The sequence below is a fragment of the Aphidius gifuensis genome, linkage group LG1 (genome assembly GCF_014905175.1).
Source record: "Aphidius gifuensis isolate YNYX2018 linkage group LG1, ASM1490517v1, whole genome shotgun sequence".
In the NCBI taxonomy this organism is placed as follows: Eukaryota; Metazoa; Arthropoda; class Insecta; order Hymenoptera; family Braconidae; genus Aphidius; species Aphidius gifuensis.
In genome coordinates, this window is record NC_057788.1 from 25,622,885 (window position 1) to 25,636,017 (window position 13,133).

The 13,133-nt window shown below is 24.0% G+C and overlaps 1 protein-coding gene across 1 annotated transcript in view; it reads right to left on the reverse strand.

The window, feature by feature from the left end:
• The window catches only part of LOC122856438, a 65,676-nt gene that overhangs the window by 22,935 nt on the left and 29,608 nt on the right, over nt 1-13,133 (reverse strand). Inside the window, exon 5 of the mRNA XM_044158115.1 lies at nt 8,213-8,280. The gene's annotated coding sequence lies outside the window, so the exon portion shown is untranslated. The remainder of the gene's footprint in view (nt 1-8,212; nt 8,281-13,133) is intronic.

The following is a 13,133-nucleotide window of genomic DNA, read 5'->3' on the forward strand; positions in this document are numbered from 1 at the left end:
AAATGCTGGGGCCTTATGTAGGCTTTGTCGAAGTGAGGGGGTTGTGTTGCCGTGTGCTCACTTTAACACACTAAATAAAATAAAGAAAAAAAATAAAATACCTAAGCTTAGACTAACATATATAAAAGCATTGGGACCGTCCAGTTTCATCTCTACCCCACTATCATCAAAATCTCCCCACTTCCCTTTTTTTTTTTTTTCAAACTTTTTTTTTCAAAAACCAGACTTGACCACTTTGACCACTCGAAACTGGCTTTCCCTCCCTCTTTCTAAACATTATTCATTTTTTTTTTTTCTGCATTGCTGAAATGATTCTTATTTTCATCCCAATCCAACCCAACCCAATCATCATCAACGTGGGTGACTAGCCATTTTTTTTTTCTTTTATCTTCATCATCAACGACTGGATAAAATCACAATGCTACCAGATGATTATACAATTTTTATTTTCATATATATATATTTATTTAATATCTCTATGTTACAAGTAAATAAAGTATCATTGTTTGCAGTTTGATTTTGTTTTCAAAAAAAAAAATGCAAAAAAAGAATAAAATTAAAAAAATTCAATTGTCATCTTTCTATTGTATTTTGTATTATTATAATTCATATTTTTCACTGAAATATATATTATTATGAATAGACGAATGATGAGTAAACGTATATGTGTGTATATAAAATTGTTTGCAACATATGCAGAAAATTCATGGGCCATATGTGTGAGGGAGGTGTCTGCTGGACAAATTGGATCGTTTTGACTTATTTACGTGAAAAAATGTATATATATCCCAAAGTGAAAAAAAAAAAGAACAAAATTATGATATATAAAAAAGAGGGGTAGAATCGTAAAGCCTTTTTACTACCCTATTTTCAATATACATATATGGACAAGGTGACTATCTGCAGGCGACTATGCATTACAGAATAATATTTGATAAAAAAAAAAAAAGGATACTCTTAATTTTTTTAATAAACTGTCAAGAGTATTTTCAAGAGGTTGAAATTTATTTAGAGCAAAAAGCTACCGACCTTTTTTACGGAATAAATCGGTCTTTGAATCTGTCATCACCGGTAAAAAAAAAAAAAGAGTATCCTTATTGCTAAAAAAAAAAAAAGAAATGATATCGAAAGAAAAGAGAAAAGTATATATAGATAAAAATATAGTTTTAAAAAGAAAAAAAAATTCAGGTTACGCATGTCAGGTTTTATGTTCCAGGTAGAATTTTCAATAGACTTAGGTAAGGTCTGAGGTATGTTAGATATAAATATATATATTTATTTTTTTCCAGTGCAGGGATAATATGAAGGAAGATGAGTGAAGAATAAAAAAAAAAAAGACACTCCCGCACGTGTCATTTTTTACGAGACAGCTGGATCGTTTTTTAAAGTCAATCACAAAAAGATTTTCAGGATCAAATGATAATGTAAATTATAGTGGAACCACAGGAACAAACAAATGCTTCATTTTTTTTTTTTCATATTTTCTTCATTATGATTATGATTATTTTATTTTTTCATATAAGAAATAATAATAAAATTATTTAAATGCATCGTTTATTGTTTTATTAATATAGTTTGCATGATTGACCCTTCATGTTTGAAAAAAAAAAAAAAGGGTTGTTTGGTACTTGAAAGAAACCAGTCAAGACATTAACTCTCAAACAATAGTTATTTCTATACCAAAATAAAAGAATCAAATATATATAATATTAGAATAATACAAATAAAAAAAAAATTTTATGAATAATATAAAGAATAAAAAAGGAAAAAAAAAAAATATAAGAAAATCCAAAGATTAAATGGCTCGTGCTAATCGTCCTAAACATAAAAATTTTTCATTTCTGAAGAGTCATGTTCGCGTGAAAACATATATACCTATATAAATTAGTATACATATAGAAGATCTAAAACCTCAAGAAATTACAATTCACTCAAGTGTGATTTTTGTGGTTTCAAGAATGACTGCTCCCATTATTAACTCGTAAATTTAAGCTATACAAAGTAAGAGAGAGAGAGAGTGCACGCGCGTGCTTGACGAAGAGGTTTTACCCTCAATTGAAAAAAAAAAAAAAAAAAAAACTCAGACAGACGAAGGAGTAAGCCAAAAAATCAAAAAACGAGTACTCAAAAAAAAATAAAGTAAAAGAAGTGGAAGTTGTACATATAGACAATTGTAAAAAATAATAATAAAAAAAAAAAATTAGAATTCGAGGCCGGAAGTGCAAATTGTCCGTATAGGTAACCCAAGAAAAAATATTTTTTTTAAAAAAAAGCAAGGTGAGTACTTTGTGTAGGACCCATGACAAAAAAAAGTACTATGATCTCTTTTCACGTCAAAAAATCTCACGGCCGTTATGAATGTAGGAAAAAACCATACCAATACAAACTAATCCTGGTGTTCCTATTCATAAATATCATATATTTAAGTATATATATATACAAAAGCCAAGACAATTTTTCTTTTCTTATATACACCGACAAAATTATTATTTTATTTATTTATTTTTTTGATACATATATACCTATATACAGTATATATGTGTAAGACGACGAGTAAGGCAAATGTAAGAAAACGATTTGTTTGATGCCAATGGTCCATAGCTTGTGTGTGGTGAATAAATAGCCAAAAAACGAAATAGACCAAAAGAAATATAATATATAGAATAGACATTTAGATTTTTTTTTTTTTTATATAAAAGTATTATGGGATGAGAACAAATAAGTGGTAGACACCCCCGCCGCACGCGTATTGGTGTTTAGCAGAGCACGCGCGCGTTTGAAAGACGATCCTCAAGAGCTTTTATAACTTGCGTCTGAGATATTGGGCCTTATACAGTAGTGGCCCAATTACTTGACAGGGGAGTTATACATTGAATAATAAATTCTAAAAAAAAAAAAAAAACCCTCTTGAAGAAAAATCATAGTAATGGATCTTCTTCTTCTTCTTGACTCTCATATGGTTGATCTCATTCTACTGATGATGGACCTCTTGAAAGAAAGTTTCATTTTCTTTATATATTCATATTGATGATTTTGGTTGATGGTATCTATTCGCATCATTGACAGATGGCATTCAACTTCAGTAATTCATATAATATCCATATTTATTTCTATATATATCCGCATGTTTCAATTTTGAATAATCTTCTTATATATATTTTACTATTCATCTATATACCTATTTACCTCAAGTTTGATTATTTTTTTTTTTTCTTTGCTCTACTTTATTATTTTGAATGAAAAAAAGGAGAAGAAGAAGAAGAAGAAGCCACTAAAAATGCAGTTTTTAAAACCACAGATATTTTTTTGTTGTTGTTATTGTTGTTGTTGTTGTTGTTGTTATTTTATTGGTGACGGTCGCGCAGCTATTCAACTAAGATACTGTTGGTCAGCAAAAATCATACTGATTGATTGAATTCAAGGCGGGGGATACTATTTGATGGTCTATATGTCAAAAACGATTTGTCATATGTCAAAATTTAGGCCACGCGCTTAATATTATATATATATGAAATAAAAAAAAAAAATTCTCAATACACCCGTTACAGAATATGTCAGCATATATATATAGGGATATATTTTAAGGGTCGTTTGATTAATTTTTTTTCCAGTTCAAATGTCTTTTATTTTTTTTTAACCTTTTGGCGCTTGGTTTTTTTTTTTTTTTTTTTTTTTAGATGTTATTGTTGATTTTAACACGTCTAATGGTGTTAGATATTTAAATCCCCTAGTTTAAGAAATAAAAAAATTGTACTGTTTTTTTTTTTTCAAGTTATACAAATGATGACCATTTCTCAAGATCATATTGTGAAGACAGGGCGGGAATTGTCGAATGACTTAACACTGTATAACCATAACTAATTTTAGATATTGTAAAATTTCAATGATTTATATTTCACCCTCAATATGACAGGTTTTTACATTAATTTATTTATTTATTATTATTATTATTATTTTTTCAAGTTATAGTCAGTTATATATATTTTGCAGCTTTCGCGCGTGAAATCATAATGTAAACGTGACAAATGTGGTTTACAAAATAAAAATAAAAACTTTTATAAACAAAATGTATATGTACTTAAAGATGCGATAACTTAAAATTTATTTACTTAAATGTTTTCTTTAAATTTTATTTATTCAATTTTTTCAATATACTTGCAATTTATATGTATATATACTTGGTTATATATATTAAGTTTGTATATAAAATTCAAAGAAATAAAAAAGAAAACTTGACTTTTGTATATTGGGGTCAAGAAAAATTATTGTTATGTAATGTTGATTTTTCAATGTTCAACAAATAACAAACTTATTATTCCATTGACTAACAAATAATAAAAAAAAGAAAATATATAAGAATAGAAAAAAACATTTCACCTTCTATATCTATTTCTTTTTGAATAACTTTCACCCTCATGACAGGGGTACATGAATTTTATTTTTATATATTCTTGACCTTCATAATTTTACACTCTGACTTGTGCAAATATATATATTTTCATTTTTTTTTTTTTTTCTTAGTTTATGTTTATTAATTTACATAAATTTTATTTATAAAAGACAGAGTGGGCTACATGAGGGGGTGGAAAATAATATAAGAAAGATGACAACGGTCAAATGGAAAATACGAGAAAAAAAAAATCAAAAAAAAATAATTCTACTGTAGTATTTTATTTTTTTTTCATATAATTTTTTCGATTGTATATTTATATATGTAGACCGTCGTTTTTAAAATATATATACATGTTTATTTGTAAATGTAAGTTTTCTACCAAGTTTCATACATGCGGGCCAGCTGCCTATATATATATTTTATGTTTATTTGTATATGTATATACCCGTGCTATTTTACTGTTTTGCGATGAAAATAAAATACAACATTCAATAGAAAAAGGATAGAATAAAATGAGCCGGTGCGTTTTATTTGCCGGTTGGAGGCTGATTGTGTATACACCGGGACTTTATTCATATATGAAATTCTATCGTGATATTTATTATTCACAAATTTTACTGAATATTTAACCAAGAACCCGCATGTATGAAATTTTTTTTTTTCCTCTTTTTTCCTGATCATCCCTGTTAAATGTTAAATTTAATCTGATTTTGAAAAATGAAAAATTTTTACGATTATATATTTGAAATATATATATAATTCAAAGAGTCATTTCATCAATATATATCTTTTCAAATTTTATTTCTAACATGTGCATATAAATTTAACTATAATCCTTTTATATTTTGAAGTTTATTTTGAAAAAGGAGCAAAAAAATTTTTTTTTTTTTATTTTAAATTTTAATATCATTTCAACAGTTATTGTGGTTTTTTTTTTTTAAATTATAAAAAATATATATATTAAAAAAATGACCTTATGGAACAATGAACAATTGATGATAAAAGGTGACAGAAAAAAAAATCATTAGTAACGGTCGAGTGGAGAAGTCAGTTTATGCTATGTGTCATATAAGTGAAAAAGAATAAAAAAAAAAATTGAAACGGCTGTAAATGCATATATATATACGTTAATTGTTCACGCATATAAAAAAATGAATAAAAAAAAAAAATTATATAAAACACGCGGCCCCGCATAAATGACATATAATAATATTTTTTATATAAATGTGTACGCGTGCTAAAGTAATAATTAAATTTTTTTTTTTTATTATATTATCCATATTTCAAATAATATTTTTAACTTGAAAAATAAATAAAACAATTGCATATGGTGCATCAATATAATGACGACAAAATTACATGGAAATTAGAGTTTTGTTTGTAGCGCATATAGAAAACGACCCCCTGCCGTATGTCATCACACCAACAATGAATACAACTCGAGTATAAAAAAAAGGTGAAAAAAAAAAAAAGAAAATGCTACATATGTCTGATATTTGGAAAAAAATAATCCATCAGTCATGCATTTTATATGTTTACCCAACGACAGTCATTTTCTTTTCAGCTCAACTCCGCCTATTTGAATTTTTCGTAAAATTAATGAACGTTTTCGCTGATCTCTTATATAGAAAAAAAAATTATACAAATAACAAAAAAAAAAAATTGTATTAGGCTGTAAAAGGCGATCATTTTGGCAAATAAAATAAAAGTATGTGTATATAATCGAAAAAAAAAAAATAATAATGGAAAATTCGAAGCGGGTTATCAGTGACCCGTAAGAGAAAATAATTTTTTTTTTTTTTTCTTTATATTTATAAATAAACTGAAAAACTCATCTGCTAAAAAGAAAAAATATCAGTAAGGGTTGATAAAATACTTTGACAATCAATACTAAATATTAAAAAAAAATTTATGATACTTATAAAAGTTTTCAAATCACTCGTCTTTAAACTTATTTCTATTTGTTCAAAAATAAATAAAAAAAAGTGAAAATAGACAAAAAAAAAAAAACTAGGGTGAACGAGATTTTTTTAGTAAAAAATAAAATAAATATATAAGTATATATATATTATATATAGAGGCGACATAGGATTCCTTTCACCTGATTCGCTTCGTCGATTTTTCATCATATCTTTCAATGTTTTCCGTATTTACGATAATTTTTGAATGTGTGAGGGAAAAAAAAAATGAGTAAAAAAAAAGCATATATGAGAACCGACAACTAGGGTAAAAAAAAAAAAAAATTGGGGAAAAAAAGATAAAAATTTATTAAAAAGCGACGAGAGCAGCTAAAATGCCACCCTGATGGATCGTGCTCATTTTTTTTTGTTCGTTTTTTTTTTTTTTTTTTGGTCCAACATCGCACACACTTACTGTAGTTATAGCGATATACGAATTGAGGCGAAAAACATCGCATACTTAGATTGTTCAAAATCAAAATTGTGGAAGTACCATCTGCCAACATTCAAAAACTCCTTAGGACTAATTGTAACCGCAAATGTGCATTTTTCATGATGAAAAAAAAAAACATAATAAATAAAATATTATTTTAACATACATTAAACTCAGCATTAAAAAAAAGAAAAAAAATTCAATTCATTTTAAAAATTATATTTAGATAAAATTAAAATTAAATTTTCGAAAATTCTCAGACAATTATATATCTAAAGAACATTGTCAACACGAAAAAAAAATTTTTAAAAAAAACTGGAACAAGAATACCTGAATATATGTCGACAAAAATCTTTGTAAAAAAAAATTATTATTTTTTTTCAAAAACCAGAAATTTTGCGACTCAAAATTAAATATTATTATCATGTACTTGAAAAGTACTCGAAAAAAAAAAAATTTCCCTTTGTCGCCTTAAATAGGGGTTTTTTGTCAAGTATTTTAACTGGATACAGCTCCATAGAAATATATAAATAAAAATAAAATATAAAAATGATTTTAAATACATAAAATAAAACAGATAAAAAAAATTTAAAGACACGTGTATGTTTATGTAAAAAAAAAAAAGAAAAAAAATTGAGAAAAATTTTATGAAAAAGTTTGGTAAATATTATATCAAACGATTCAAAGAAAATATTTTAAATATATATTATAGAGGCAGATATAAAAGCATAAAATGACGAGTATCTTGAAGAATAAATACTTGGTAAATTTATAAATATTATTCAAAAAATGGATAATAAAATAATACTTTAAATATTGATCTATTTGTTGGTATAAAAAATTATATATTATATGTATAAAGATTTAATAATAAATTATAAATATACCTGATATAAAAATCTAAAATCAGCTCCCCTGTTTCTCACCTCTATTATATATATTATTAGAATTCATAAGTGCATGACATCATTATTATTGTTATTATATTTTATTGAAGAATGATATTACGATTCTACTTGGCCGTTTTATTGCATGAATAAAAAAGGGTCATACTTGTGTTCATTCGGGTGAATCCTATTCTTTTATATCCACCTTATTTTATTTCTTTTTTTTTTTTTTTTTTTCATATCCTTTTCTTATTCACTAAATCCCGTTTTTTTTTTTTAAATCTTTTTATTAATTTTTTTTCTTTATTTTTCAGTCTAATGCACAGGCAAAATATTGTTGCAGATTCCCACGTGAAAATTTAATATATTTAACAACAAAATATTTTTGATTATTTAAAAAAAAAAGCGAAATTATATGGTTATTTTTGTACAATTGAAATTCATTGCTCCAATGCATCATAATGTATAATAATTATTTAAAAACAAATCGTCAATGTTAAAATTTTTTTTTTAATCATAAAATATATATAAAAAAACTTACTCTTTTGCAGTTGATGATGAAGATTCTCGATTAATGCCATCATCTTGTCCTATTGAAATTTGAATCATCTGCAACAAAAATTAAGAAATAAATTAGAATAAAAAAATATATACGACATATATATATTAAATTATTAATTTAATTTTTTTATAATTACAAAAATAATTTCTAAATAAATACATAAAAAAAAAAAAAAAATGTACTTATTAACAATGATTTTTTGTTTATTCATGGCATTCAATGGAGTTATAATTTATACAAATACAGAGAATATAGAAAATAATATAAATAATTAAGATTTAAGACCTGTTATTGTCATCCATCATTCGATAAATCACATAAAAATTTAATAACAATATTTTAATATATATATTCAATGTATTTGTCAAGTAAAAAAAGTCAGTAGTAGTATTTTATTCTTTCCGAAAGAACGTACAAAAAAAAAAAAAAATAAAATAAAATAAAACTGTAATGTTTAACGAGATAAAATTAATTCTTTATATTGCCAAAGCTGTTGGTTGTTTTCCTTTTAAAATAATAAAAAATTCTCTAGTTATTAAAAAATGGGATATTTTTTATTCAATTTTATTTATCAGTGTAACTGCTAGTGTGCGTATGTATCTTATATATGTTCATTATACTAAAAGTTTAATACTATCAAAAGGCAGTATTTTTTTCGCTGCATTATTGCCATTTTCTTTAATTGCAAACTCAACCGATGGTATTTTTATGATTTTAAATAATAGCCATTTTATAGAAGCTTTTAAACATATTAATAATTATGATAATACTTCAAAATTTAGCCAAAAAACTTGTTATAAAACACGCAATTATATGAGATTACTTTTAATTATTTCATTTATTTTTTTGATAATTAATGTAGGCTGTTTGTATTATGCACAATCCAATAATTTATATAATGCAATATGGTTGGCAATAGCACAAAGTACTACTTTTTTGCAAGTTTACAAATTTTTCAGTATAATATCAATATTATATCGACGTTTTGATCATTTAAATCAATTAATTATACCAAATGGTAAGTGAGACAAAAAAAAATACTCTTGTACGAATCAAGTAACTATAAAATTTAATAGAAAAAAAATTTTAATTTAGAAATCTATAGGAAGTTTTTGATAAAGTCCATTTCAAAACAAACTGATATGACACTTTCAAATATTAGATGGATGCATTATCATTTAATAAAAGCAACTCAAAAAATCAACAGTGTTTATTCAGTTCAATTATTTTTTTTTGTTACTGGACTTGCTAACAGTATCCTCATTAGAACTTATGATCTTGTTAAAAAATATGATTCATCAGATGGTTTGGTGTTTGAATTTTATCAAGCACTCAGTATTATTCTTAATTTTTTATATCTTTTTTTTATTATTGCATCGTGTCATCTAACAAGTCGACTCGTAAGTATGACAATGTAAAATAAAAAAAAAAAAAAAACAATATACTTTTAACACAAAATTATATATTTTGCAGGCTAATCGTGTGGCAACAGAAACTTTTTCAGTTTTTTCTTTGGTAAAATTTAATTTAAATGAAAACAAGGTATATCTATATATATATATATATAAATTGAATATTAATATTTTTATTCTATGTTCAATGAAAATTTGAATAATTATTTTTTTCATATAATTGTACTGTCAATTCAGATAGATCCAAGACTATTTATGTATTTTCATGTAATGAAAATAAATTTTCTTGCAATGGGAGGACTATTTAAAATTAATTTTTCACTTTTACTGTCGGTAAGTTTTTTTTTTTTTTTCAATAATAAATTATATATCTCTTTGAACTTTAAAAATTATTTTTAGGTATGTGGAGGCATAACTACTTTACTAGTCATCTTGCTTACATAATAAATTTTTTTTTATATACATTATTACAATGATTTTTTTTTTTCGTGTATTCATGCAAACTAATGAAGAATATATTAATTTTTATAACAAAACTATTGTTACACTTAATATTGTAACACACAAAATATACTTTGATTTTTTATTAATACAAAAGTCAAATTAATATTTAATTTCAATTTATTATATATGATAAATATAATAATAATCGAGTTTGTCAAATATAAAAATAAAAAAATAAAAGTTAGTAATAGTATTGTTATCTTTTGGAAAGCACGTGAAAAATGTTTAATGAAATAAAACCAATTCTTTATGTTGCAAAAGCTTGTGGTTATTTTCCTTTTAAAATAATTGGCAGTTTTTTAATTGTAACAAAATGGGAAATTGCTTATTCTATATTATTTGTTATTGGAACAATTAGTGTACGTGTATATTCAGTATGGGTTCATTATAATGAACATTTTATTCATTCAGAACATTCAGAACATTCAGAGCATTCAGAACATTCGAAAGGCAGTATTTTTCTTTTTGCATTATTACCATTTGCTGTAATTGTAAACTCTACAGATGGTGCTTGTATGATTTTACAAAAAAATCAATTAATGGAAGCTTTAAAACACTTTCGCAACTATGATACCATATCAAAATTCAGCAAAGAAACTAATTATTTATTACGCAATTATATGATATTATTTTTAGTTATTTCGTCTATTCTTTGGATAATTAATACTGGTTTATTGTATTTTGGAAGCAATCACAATTATATTTCGGAAACAATATCACTAAGTATAACTCAGGCTTCATCTTGTATACAAGCCTACAAATTTTGCAGTATAATGTCATTATTATATAGACGACTTGATCATTTAAATAGATTACTTGAACCCAATGGTAATTTTGAAAATAAAATATAAACTATATCAAATTAAATTATTGAAATAAATAACAATTATTTTTTTCAGTCAACTCAGCTACTTTAGAACAAAGTCATCACATTAAACTTGAAGATATCAGATTGATGCATTATTATTTATTTGCAGCAGCAAAAAAAATTAATGGTCTTTATTCATTTCAATCATTTTTTCTAATTACCGGACTGTCTAGTAGTATTATTGTCGGAGTTTATAATCTCATTAAAGATCACGATTCATCAGATGGTTTGATGCTTGAAACACATCAACTACTTAGTGCTATTTTTAATATTATTTTTCTATTTTTTATCATTGCATCGTGTCATCTTACAAGTCAATTAGTGAGTATACATGCACGTAAATTACAAAAAAAAAAAAAAAAAAAGAAAAGAATTTAAAACAAATGTTTGAATTTTAAAGGCTAACAATGTTGCAGCAAAAACTTTTTCAGCTCATTCTTTGATGAAATTTAGATTGAATAAAACCAAGGTAACAACTCTTTCTTAATTATATTTTTTTTAGAAAACGTAATAATAATAATAATAATTTAAATTTATTTAATATTCGCATTCAGGCTGATCCAAGATTATTCATGTATTTTCATGTTATACGATTAAATTTTTCTGCATTACATGGACTATTTAACATGGATTTTCGACTACTACTATCAGTAAGTTAATTGAAAAAATTATTATCATACGTATATATATTATAAAATTATATTATTATTAGATAAGTGGAGCCATAACAACTTTACTTGTCATTTTGATTACATAGAAGACTAACAAGTTGTCAAGTTTATTTTTAATTTTATCAATATTTTCATAGACATCATTATATCAAGGTCGATTCATGGTTAAATAATATAATAATCAATATACAAGTTTACCAGACATGTATAAGAAGAAGAAAAATTAAAAAAATCAACCAGTTTAGTTGCGAATCAAGAACAAAAAATTGTTTCGATAAAAATTTTTTTTCTATATAAAATAAACGAAAATGTTAAAAGACATAAAAATAATACTTTATATTGCAAAAATTTGTGGTTGTTTTCCTTTAAAAATAATTGGTGGTAATTTACTTATTGTAACAAAATTAGAAATTATTTATTCATTTTTTTTTACTTTTACTGTTGCTTCTTTACGTGGATATTTTATGATAAATCATTTATCATTAAATTATACAATTCGTGATTATTATGAAATGGCATTTTTTATTTTTATATTAATTGGATATATATGGGATACTATTTGTATGATATTTAAAAAAAAACAACTTGAATTAGCTTTGAGTTATCTTTATAAATATGATATAGCATCAAAATTTAATAAAAAAAAAAAATGTTATTCTACTTTTGTATGTAAAATATTTATTGGAATTACAATAGTCTGGTGGATTGTAATTATTTTTATAGAAAATTTTGGTAAATATTATAAAACATCAAGAATAATATGGCATACTTTACTTCATGGAACAACTTGGATACAAGTCTACAAATTTTGTAGTATAATGTGTTTATTATATGATAGAATTGATCATTCAAATAAACTAGTAAAAAAAAATGGTAAGTCAGACAAAAAAAGGAAAAAGATAAATTATAAATAATTAAATTTAATAATGAAAATTTTTAGATTTTAATAATAATATTACACTTGAAAATATAAGATGGATGCATTATTTTTTATTGAGAGCATCTAAACAAATAAATAGTGTATATTCAATTCATTTTTTTATTTTTATTGTTGAATTTTGTCAACATATTGTACTTAAAATTTATATGACAATTATAGATTGTGATTTTGATGATGGTTATATATTTGAAATACATGAAATATTAATTGCTTTACTTTATTTTATTTATTTGTTTTCAATAACAGCATCATGTCATTTTGTTAGTCTCAAAGTGAGTCAACTATTGATATATAAATATTATTAAATATATATCAATTAATATTATAATAATTATTATATTTTTTTAGATGAATAATATGACAACAGAAATTTTTTTATTATATTCTACGATAAATTTTGAATCAAGTGGATTGAGGGTAACTATTATAAAAAATATTCAAGCTGATTTTTATAAAAACTATTTGTGCATATAATTTTAAAAAATTAATTTTCAGAAAGATCCAA